At 40.0% G+C, this 11,699-nt stretch overlaps 1 non-coding gene across 1 annotated transcript; it reads right to left on the bottom strand.

Moving 5' to 3' along the window:
* Positions 1-11,295: 11,295 nt before the first annotated feature.
* LOC111532373 lies at positions 11,296-11,402 on the bottom strand. Its single transcript, XR_002728524.1, has one exon. It is a non-coding gene; the product is annotated as a U6 spliceosomal RNA (small nuclear RNA).
* Between the last annotated feature and the right edge of the window lie 297 nt (positions 11,403-11,699).

Below are 11,699 nucleotides of genomic sequence, written 5' to 3'. Positions count from 1 at the left end.
TGTGGCATATAATTTCCTGTCTTTTTTTGTTTTGTTTGTTTGATTTTTTGAGACGGAGTCTCGCTCTGTTGCCCAGGCTGGGGTGCAGTGGCTGGATCTTGGCTCACTGCAAGCTCCGCCTCCCGGGTTTACGCCATTCTCCTGCCTCAGCCTCCAGAGTAGCTGGGACTACAGGTGTCCGCCACCTTGCCCAGCTAGTTTTTTGTATGTTTTAGTAGAGACGGGGTTTCACCGTGTTAGCCAGGATGATCTTGATCTCCTGACCTCGTGATCCACCCGTCTTGGTCTCCCAAAGTGCTGGGATTACAGGCTTGAGCCACCGCGCCCGGCCTTCCTGTCTTTTTTTAGGCTGATATCCATGATATGAATATGCCCCATATTTTTAATCTTTATATTTCCTTTTCAGAGACAGCCCTGGGATTGGAGCCATTTTCTCCAGGATTAGAATACCCCTTGCTCCTGCAGAGACCAAGGACTTACTGACTGTGTGCATTGTAAATGCCCATTCATGGGTCTTTCCTGCACAAACAGGTTCTCCTTGTTACTACAGCTGCTCTGACCACAATCTCCATGGCTGTTCTCACTATTCCCCATTTCCCAAAGCAAGGAAATGAAACTGACAGAAACAAAAGCCTTTATTCTTGGTTGGATGTGATGGGACAATGATTGTAAAAATTGTGTTTGAAAAGACAAATTTCAACATAACTATCAGCTCTTGTGATGCCTCAAATAGTATTTTGAAGCCTTAGTAATTGCTTTTTATTTGGAGAGAGGGACTAGGGATTTTGTAAGATATTTTCCCTGTTTTTTTTCCATTTCTGCTAATGATATTTGTTAAATGTTAAAATAAACAAAACTTTATTTTGAAAGAGCTTTCCTGACATTTTTGTCTTGTATTCTGACCAAAGGGTGTCTATGATTGAATTATCACATTGAGGGGCAGAATTGATGTTGTGACACTAATCTGTAGTGGACACAGAGGATAGATTTTCCTTTACAACAGAGGCTTTCGCTTGTCAAAATGTGATGCAACAAGATTTGACTTATCTATCAAGTTTTTGTTTCTACGTGAAGAAATGTAGAAAGGTAAATATCTTTCTCTGAGTAAGAAGTTTTAAAGCTCATTTTAAAGATTTCATAAATGCAGAACCATTTCTTAATGTATGCACAAGTATCTCTCTGAAGATAACTTTAATGTGCTTGAATAGATTTCTATCATGCAATTTGACTTTGTTTAAATCAGGATTCACGTGTGTGAAAATCATTTGCAAATTAAAAGCCTTTCAAAAGGCCACAGTTTAACATTTTGAGATGTGACATCATAATTGAGAACTTAATATATAGCAGGTGAAAATGTTCATTGACTGAAATGCAGTTTTAAAATATTTGATATTTATTCAGTCTCATCACTTTTATATTGAGATAATCATTTTTGTAATTTTAGTTTTTAATTAATTAATTTATTTTTTTCGAGATAGAGTCTTGTTCTGTCATCTAGGCTGGAGTGCAGTGGCTTGATCTAAGCTCACTGCAACCTCCACCTCTTGGGTTCAAGAGTTCTCCTGCCTCAGCCTCCCTAGTAGCTGGATGACAGGTGCCTGTCAGCACGTCCGGCAAATTTTTGTATTTTTAGTAGAGACGGGGTTTTACCATGTTGGCCAGGCTGGTCTCGAACTCCTGACCTTGTGATCCGCCCATATCGGCCTCCCAAAGTGCTGGAATTACTGGCATGGCCAAGATGGAACATTTATGTTATGTTTTCACTGAATAATTTTTATTTTAACAATCTAGTCGGTCTTAACCATTGTCATCACGTAGAAATACTTGGGAGTTGAGTTCTGTTGGTGACAACAGGTGACACCAACTTTACACTCTTCATCTGAGAGTTTTCAGGTGCTAATGTTCATCAGGTAGGAATTCCTGAATAAGTCAATGAAATGAAATTAGAGAATCAAATGTTCACATCTTGTCCATTCCATCATTCAGGGTTTTAGATGAGTTCACTCAGGATAAGCTACTGTCAATTTGAGATGGAGCCTAAAGATATAAAATGGGGAACTTGTTGTAAAAAGATGTCATCTGTACAATTGCATTCTGGACCTACTTATCAGGATCCGAATTATTTTGTTCTATAAATATTTTTTAAATAAATATTTGCTTCTTTCAGTTTTAGATGAGAATTACTTTCTCTTGGAAGGAACAGTCCTTGAATATTGAATAAGTGCAAGTCAGCAGTGCAAGCAGCTGCGTTCTCCAGAGTAAATCTCAGGGATGATGGAGTGTGTGGCTTTGCAAATATACATACAATCTTGTGGCCTGGGGCACCATCAATTTTGTTACAAGTGGTAATAACCACTGTATAATAGATAAAGCTCACAATTCAGAAGAACCAGAGAATAGACTTTTGGAATATGCTCCCATTTGAATGGATTTTAGGAATATACTTCCCTTTAAAGTCATGGCTCTTGTCAGCAAAACATAAATTTTGAAAGCATGAATTCAAACTGAATGGTTTCCTAAAAGAGCACATTTATCTTCTATTATATGGAAATAGGCAGAAAGTAAAATTTAAACATCATGCTTTGAGGCAGAAGACCCAGGGACTTTGAGATAGTTTCGATATGTGCCCCTGCCCAAATCTCATGTTCTACTGTAATCCCCAGTTTCGGTGGAAGGGGGAGTGTCTGCAGGGAAGTGGTTAGATTATAGGACTAATTTGTCCTACATGGTTCAGCACCGTCATCTTTGTACTGTCTTTGCAATAGCAAGTTCTTGTTAATATCTTGTCCTTTGCAAGTGTGTAGCATCTCCTCCCTTGCTTACTTTCTCCTGCTTTTACCATGTGATGAGTCTGCTTTCTCTTTGTCTTCTGTTATGATTGTAAATTTTCTGAGGCCTCCCCAGAAGGTGTTGTAGGTGTTGCTGTGTTTCCTGTACAGCCTGCAGAACCATTAACCTATGAAACCTCTTTTCTTTATAAATTACCCAGTCTCAAGTATTCCTTTATAGCAATGCAAGAACTGCTTAATACAGAGAATTGGTACCAAGGAGTGGAGCATTGTTATAAAGATACCTGAAAATGTGAAAACAGCATTGGAATTGGTAACAGGCAGAGGTTGAAGAGTCTGGGAGTCTCAGAAGAAGACAGGAAGTTGAGGGAAAGTTTGGAACTTCCTAGAGATTGGTTAAATGGTTGTGATCAAAATGATAGTGATATAGACAGTAAGGGTAATGAGGTCTCAGATGGAAATGAGAAACTTCTTGGGAACTGGAGCAAAGATCATTTTATTATGCCTTAGCAAAGAACATGGCTGCATTATGCCCCTGCTCTAGGAATATGTGAAACGTTGAACTCAAAAGTGATGATTTAGGGTATCTAGTGGAAGAAATTTAAAAGCAGAAAAATGTACAAGAAGTGACCTGGCTGCTCTTAGCAAGTTATATTCAGATATGAGAGAAAAGAAATGACTTTAAGCTGGAACTTATATTTAAAAGGGAAGCAGAGAGTACAAGTATGAAAATTTTACAGCCTGGAAAGCCCATCTAAAGGGGAGGAATTCAAGCAGGCTGCAGAAATTTGCATAAGTAAAAAGGAGGCAAGTGCTAATAGCCAAGGTAATGAAGACAAGGCCTGGGAGGTATTCAGAATCCTTTATGTCAGCCTCTTCCATTACAGGCCCTGAGGCTTATGAGGACTGAATAGTTTCATGGGTCGGGCCCAGGGTCCAGTGCCCTGTGCAGTCTCAGAACACTTCTCCCTATATTCCAGTTGTTTCAGCTCCAGCTGTGACTCAAATGGGCCCAGGTACAGCACAGCCTGCTTGTATTAATAATCTGAATAATCCAGACCTCATCAGTTTTCATGCTGCTGATAAAGACATACCTGAGACTGGGTAATTTATAAAGAAAAAGAGGTTTAATGGACTCACAGTTTTATGTGACTGGGGAGGCCTCACAATCATGACAGAAAGTGAAAGGCACATCTTACATGGTGGCTGAAAGAGAGAGAATGAGAACCAAGTGAAAGGGGAAATCCCTTATGTAATCATCAGATTTCATGAGACTTACTCACTACCCCGAGAACAAGATGGAGGAAACGGTCCCCATGATTCACTTATCTCCCACTGACTTCCTTCTACAACACATGGGAATTAAGGCAGCTAAAATTCAAGATGAGATTTGGGTGTGGACATAGTCAAACCATAACACTACTGCTTTGAAGAGCACAAGCCTTAAGCCTTGGCATCCATGTAATGTTAAACCTGCAGGGACACAGAATGCAAGAGTTAAGGCTTGTGAGACTCTGTCTTGATTTCAGAGGATTTATGGAAAATCCTGGATGTCCTGGCAAAAGCCCCCTGCAGAGGTGAAGCCCTCATAGAGAACCTCTACTATAGCAGCATATAAGGAAAATGTGGGGTTGGGGCTCCCACAGAGAGTCTCCACTGTGGCACTTCCTAGTGAAACTGTCAGAAGAGGGCCACTATCCACCAGACCCCAGAATGGTAGATCCACCAACAGCTTGCACCCTGCACATAGAAAAGTCACAGGCACTCAGTGTCAGCCTGTGAGAGCAGCTTTATGGGCTGAACCCTGCAAAACCACAGGGGAGGAATTACACAAGGCCTTGGGAGCCTGCCCCTTGCTCCAGTGTACCCTGGATTTGGGACATGGAGTCATAGGAGATTATTTTGGAGCTTCAGGATATAATGTCTGCCCTGCTGGGTTTTGAACTTGCATGGACCCTGTAGCCCCTGGTTTTTTGGCTTTCTTGTGGTTGAAATGGGAGTACTTACCCAATGCCTATATTCCCACTGTATCTTGGCAGTAACTAACAGATTTTTTATTTCATGGGATCGTAGACAGAAGGGACTAGCCTTGTCTTATATGAGACTCTGGACTTTGGGCTTTTAAGTTAATGCTAGAATGAGTTAAGACTTTGGGAATTATTGGGAAGGCATGGTTGTAGTTTGAAATGTGAGAAGAACATGAGATTTGGAAGGGGCCTAGGGCAGAATGACATAATTTGGATTAGTGTCCCCACTCAAATCTCATATTGAAATGTAATCCCCAATGTTGGAGGTCAGGCCTGGTAAGAGGTAATTGGATCATGGGGGCAGTTTCTCATGAATGGTTTAGTAACATCCCCCTTGATACTGTCCTCACCATAGTGAGTGAATTCTTTTTAGATTGGGATGTTTAAATCTATGTTGCGCCTCCCTCCAATTCTCTTGTTCCTGCTTTTGCTGTGTGTTGTGCCTGTTCCTGCTTTGCCTTTTGCCATGATTGTAAGTTTTTTGAAGCCTCCCCAGAAGCTAAGCAGATGCCTTTATGCTTCTTGTACAACCTGCAGAACTGTGAGCCAATAAAACCTCTTTTCTTTAAAAATTACCCAGTTTCAGGATTTCTTTAGGGCAATGCAAGAATGGCCTAACACAGGCTTTATTTGTTTTCCTTTTTTTCTTTTTTCCTATAAAAGGCTAGCTTTTGTCTAAGAGTGGAGGGAAATACGGTTCTGTGGTGCTGTCTTGTCTTCTTAAACACACCAAGAGGGCCTCCTCCTGGATTCAGCCAGAATCTCCTAGCATTGGGCACACAGGGAGGAACAAAACAGACCCCAGGCATGCAAATCTGCCAGATGAGAAAGACATTATATAAATATACATCAAATAAATAACATATGAGTGCAAATAATGACAAGGGCCACGAAAAATAAACATAACTTTAGACCATATTGTTGAGTAGTTTGATGTTGAGAGCACTCTGAAGACATCAAAGCGTCCCTTGAGGAGTTGTTATTAAACTCTATAAATAGGTTTTGATCTTAGACTGCCAGAAAACTATCATTTTCTATGTTATTATTATTGTTTTTATAAATCTCTTAATATATGTTAAGAAACTTGGCCATTCTTGTAGAAAATACCACTCAGTGCTGTTAGATCCCATCTTCATTTCTGGCTTTTGGGGTTGGAGTCCCTTTTAGTCATTAGACAGCTGTTCTCACAGGTCATCAAAAATCTGTTCAGATTTATTCAGAACAGCATCTGAGAAAGCATCAAAGCAAAAGAGCCTTGTCCTCCTTCAAATGAAGAGAACTCTTCATCTCCCAGAGATGTGTTTGTTGTGGCATGTGTAGGGTCACAGAACCTCAATTCTAATGGCTTCCTTGCTTACCAGCTTGATTGGTTAACTGATTGCAGAGACAGAGGTGCTTAGAGGCTTCTCAGGAAGCCAAACAAGGTAGCAGCTTATCCTGATGGATTCTAGGCTCAGTTTAGGAAACTTCTCCCACCCCAAAGTGAAGACATACTGAGGGTGAAAAGGACAAAATAGTTTAAGGAAAGGATATGGATAGATATTTGAGTTAAGGACCTGTGATGGTTAATACTGAAGGTCAACTTGATTGGATTGAAGGATGCAAAGTATTTTTCCTGAGTGTGTCTGTGAAGGTGTTGCCAAAGGAGAATAACCTTTGAGTCAGTGGGCCAGGAGGGCAGACCCACCTTCAGTCTGAGTGGGCACCATCTAATCAGCTGTCAGTGCAGACAAACTAAAATCAGGCAGAAGAACATGGAAAGATTAGACTGGTTTCGTCTTCCGGCCTAAATCTTTCTCCCATGCTAGACGCTTTCTGCGCTTGAACATCAGACTCCAAGTTCTGCAGTTTTGGGACTCGGACTGGCTCCCTTGTTCCTCAGCTTGTAGACAGCCTACTGTGGGACCTCACCTTGGGGTCATGTGAGTCAATACGCCTTAATAAATTCCCCTTTATGTATAGAACTATCCTTTTAGTTCTGGCCCTCTAGAGAACACTGACAAACACGGGACCCAACCCATAGCAATTGCTGTATTTTACTTCATGAGCTAAAAACACTGGTTGTGTATTGAAATCATCTTGTGGGTTGAAAAACCTACAGTACCTGTGGTCCATCCAAGACCAATTAAGTCAATGTCTATAAAACGTCACAGGTATCCTTCATACAGAGAGATGAGGTCACAATTTGAAATTAATATCGTAAATGCATTCTTACAATGGAGGACACTGACTCACAAAGAAATTCAGATCTTGATAAGAAACCAGACTTGAAAGTAGGTAGATAGGCTGGGCAACCCATTTACTGACTCAAGAATGGAGATGTGATAATAATTTACGGGACTCCATTGGAATGCACTGGGAGCCCAGAAGAAATGAACCAGAGACAAGAACAGTACCCTAATTTGATGTATGGTTGGACCCTGAAATAAAGTAGCAGTGGAGATAAAGCAGGAAAAGTTTTGAAGAGAGCTCTTATTTCACATTCGTGAATGCTCATTAATATAAACATGGGAAGAGAGGAATATGAAGGAGAAAGGTCTAGGCTGATTACATGTTTCTTTTGGGGGAATTGGGTGGATAATAGTGTCATTCTCTAAGATGGGTGTTTGTTCATCTTATTCAGTAAGGGAAATAAAAGAATTGAGAAATGGAAATGGGTTCACTTTGGACACAGTGTATGTGGGATACAGCAAATCTGAAAGTTAGGCGAAATTTGAAATAGAGAGATTGAGTGTGTTATTTTGCACAAAAGCTGGCAGTTAAAGTTCCAAGAGTTGATAGGATCACTTAAGTTTTACCTAAAGATTGGAGAACAAAGAAGCTATGGTTACAAAGTAATGGCACACCAAGATTTAAGTGATGGACAGAGGTAGGTTACTGAAGTAGATTTGTATATGGCTAGCATTTTGAGCACTATATTAGTCAGGGTCTCCAGAGGGACAGAATTAATAGGAGATATATATATATATACACATATATATGCGTGTGTGTGTGTGTGTGTATGTGTGTGTGTGTGTGTGTGTGTGTATGAGTTTGTTGTTAAGTATTAACTCACATGATCACAAGGTTCCAAATAATCCATCTGCAAATTGAGGAGCAAGGAAAGCCAGTCAGAGTCCCAAAACTGACAAACTTGGAGTCCAGTGTTCAGGGGCAGGAAAATTCCAGCAGGGGGGAAAGATGTATGCTGTAAAGCTAAGCCAGTCTGGTCTTTTGACATTTTTCTGCCTGCTTTACATTCTGTCTGTGCTGGCAGCTGATTAGACAGTGTCCACCCAGGTTAAGGGTGGGTCTGACTTTCCCAGACTACTGACTCCAATGTTAATCTCCTGTGGCAACACCCTCACAGACACATCCAGGATTAATACTTTGGATCCTTCAATCCAATCAAGTTGACGCTATTAACCATCACAAGCACCAAGAACATCTTGTGATTTAAACACCTGTACTAGTAATAATTCAATCTTTTAAGAAAAGGGAAGAGAACGGCTTTGATTTTAAAATGACTATACAACTAATTCAAAATTTCATTGAGTATTGACTCTATTTTCTTCACAATCACATTTCTGGATGATCAAAGGGAGAATTCAAATGCGGTTGCCCCTTTGTACTCCGTGAGTAATTGGATCCCTCCTGTGATTAAAACTCTCTATGGCATATGTGTTTCTCTGAGACTTAGCATAAAGAACATAAGCTGATTTATAAAGCCTCCTTACCACTACAATCCAGAAACAACTGTTAGTAACATTGGAGTGAAAGTCAGATCCAGACTTTCTCAAAACCAGATCACTCCCTAATGTGGCTAAAAATCCCCCAGGGGCCCAGGAGGAGACAGCACACTGAGCTGAGAATACGAAGTGTGGGAGCCCCCAGAGGATGGTGACTTTCATAGTGTTGTATTGAAAAATGAGGGCCCGGACAGAATTTTGCTGACAGTTTTCCTAGATTGATTAGTTGTTATATGAGATACTCCTCTTTCTAAGAACAATTATTGAAAATGCATTCTCATCAACTAAAACCCCTATACTTTTCACTCATTTATTCAATGAATATTTTTTCATTTTTGCAAAGTACCTACATCTGAACTAGACTTAACAAATGTGTAAGATACATATCTGTTATCCAGGGCCTATTTGAATATATGCATGTTTCAACTTTCCTACTAATTTACATAACACATTTTATTTTGTTCCTTTCAAAGTATTCAGTACTAAAAATTAGAACATGAGTGTTTCTTACTTTTAAATTACCACATATTTGTGGTATTCTGTTCACTCATTCTTTGTTCTGAATTTGTTCACACAAGTAAATTTTGTGAACTAATTTATTTAGGGTCAAATCCTAAAATTCATCAAAAGTAGATCAATTACAAATCATCTTCCTCATTGCTTTTCTTATTCCATTTTATGTTGCTGGTTATATCATTTTTTTCTTAGAATGGTATTTAAAGTTTTTATTTCTAAAAATACAAATAACAAATGCTCTTTTTAAAGCCTTTAGATTATTTTTCAAATAATTATAAAACTAAGCATTGAAAATACATCTTATAATCTTTAAACACAATGATTTTTATTAACTGCTAATGCATACTCCTTCCATGTTTTTTTTCCTACTTTTATTCATGTAATTTGTGCTATTTTCGTTCCAAAGTGATTATAACATACACATAAATCTACCTCCTTCCTTTTAAAAGTATCATGTGCAACATCCCATGTGATTAATTTTCTACCTAAGCTTAATGGCTGCATGATGTTTTGCATTATCCATGTGTTATCTGCTTTCTATAGAAGTGTGAGAGAATACATTTCTGTTGTTTTCAACCACCATGTTTATATTAATTCTTATAATAATCACAGAAAACCAATGCAGGAACTATAATCTTTTCCTTAGGATTTTGAAGTATAGATCTATCAGGTTTTCAGAAAAAAAAAAAAAAAAAAAAAAAAAAAACTACTTCTTCCACTTTCTTCTCTGCTATGATTAAAAACTATTGTTTGCCAGCCACCCAGGAATCTGTATTCAATATAGAAATAAAGTTTCTGTCCCCATGTATTTGGGCTGAAGTAGAGACTAGTGTGATTGACAAGATAGCAGACCACTCATGGATTTCAAGTCACAGCCCATAACTCTAAAATAATCACGGAATATTTATTCACTATGGCACTGCATGAGTGGGTGGGTGGAATTCATGTATAATAAAAAGGTCTGCCCTCCAGAATTGAGAATCTAATTAGGAGCAGGAAAAAAACTAGAAAAGCCATGTGTGTGCTACTGGATCATAAGCTCCTCCAGGGCAGGGCTTTGAATGTCTTTTATCCTTAGTATGCAGAAAAGTGTCCAATAAGCAGATACCATTTACAAGGTCATTGTGTCAGTTACATGGTAATATGGTTAGGATTTATGCCCCCACTCAATTCGCATCCTGAATTGTAATACCCGTAATCCCCATGTGTCAAGGGGGAGACCAGGTGGAGGAAATTGAACCATCAGGGTGCTTTCCCCATGCTATTCCTGTGATAGTGAGTGAGTTCTCACAAGATCTGATGGTTTTATAAAGGGCTCTTCCATCTTCAATCAGCATGTCTCCTTCCTGCTGCCTTGTGAGGAAGGTGCTCGCTTTCCCTTTGCCTTCTCCCGTGATTGTAAGTTTCCTGAGGCCTCCTCAGCCATGCACAACTGTGAGTCAATTAAACTTCTTTCCTTTATAAATTGCCCAGTCTTGGGCAGTTTCTTCTAGCAGTATGAAAATGGACTAATACACAGATTGAGTTACACAATGTGGGTAATGTAGAAAATACACAATAAGGGAGGAACAAGAGAGGTTCCAGGGACAGGGGGTCCCAGAGGCAGCAGGTCTCACTCAGAGTCCATGAAGAAGAATGAGACCTCCTGGGCAGAGTCTGTGGGGGCAGCACCTTGCGCTTCTTTTCTCTGAGCCACTTTCAGCTCTTGGCACTGAAATGCTCATATGTTGAATGAGAGAGTACCAGGAGAAGCGGATACCTTGGAACCAGTAACACAAGAAACGAAGAGTTGGGAAGATTTTCTCTGTTCACTGCGAGACTGTTCCTACTGGGCTTGCAATTCACTCCTAATCCTGTTGTGGAGTGAACTGTACTCCTCAAAAGAAGGTACGTTCAAGTCCTAGCCCCAGTACCTGTGAAATGACCTTATTTTGAAATAGCATCTTTGCAGATATAATCAAGATGAGTTCGTAATGAAGTAAGGTGGGCCATAAGTTCAATATGACTGGTGTCCTTATTAGAAAAGGAGAAGAGACACAGGAAGAATGTCATGTGATGACAGGCAAAGACTGGAGAGATGCATCTTCAAGCCAAGGACAGCAAGAAGCTGGAAACCACCAGAAGCGAAGAGAGAAGTAAGCAATGATCTATCTCTACAGCCTTCAGTGAGCACATGGCCCTACCAACACCCTGATCTCAGACTTCTTGCCTCCAGAACTGTGGGGATACATTTGCATTCTTCTGGAATACCTCATGGATTTGCATGTCATCCTTGTGGAGGGGCCGTGCTAATCTTCTTTATGTCATTCCAATTTTAGCATTCGTGCTGTGGAAACGAGCACCATTTGCATTGTTTAAAGCAACTCAGTTTGCGGACTCTGGGTCGGCAGCTGCAGGAAAGTAATCTAGGTCCCAACATCCATCTAGACTGTGATGTACACTCTTGTTCCTCCCACCTGAACGAACTGCCTCCCCTGCAGATGTCTCAAGCGGTGGTCATGTTCTCTCTACAATTATCATTACCACTGAGCTTAGAGGGAGGTAGAACGCCTAGTAACTATTCCCTCATTTCATTTTCTGGCCATTCTTTCTTTCTCCTCCCTGAAAATCCCCAGCTCGTGATCTTATGTTTTCCTGTT

This window comes from Piliocolobus tephrosceles, chromosome 15, assembly GCF_002776525.5.
Source record: "Piliocolobus tephrosceles isolate RC106 chromosome 15, ASM277652v3, whole genome shotgun sequence".
Classification (NCBI taxonomy): Eukaryota; Metazoa; Chordata; class Mammalia; order Primates; family Cercopithecidae; genus Piliocolobus; species Piliocolobus tephrosceles.
This window is presented reverse-complemented; position numbering and strand designations above follow the sequence as displayed.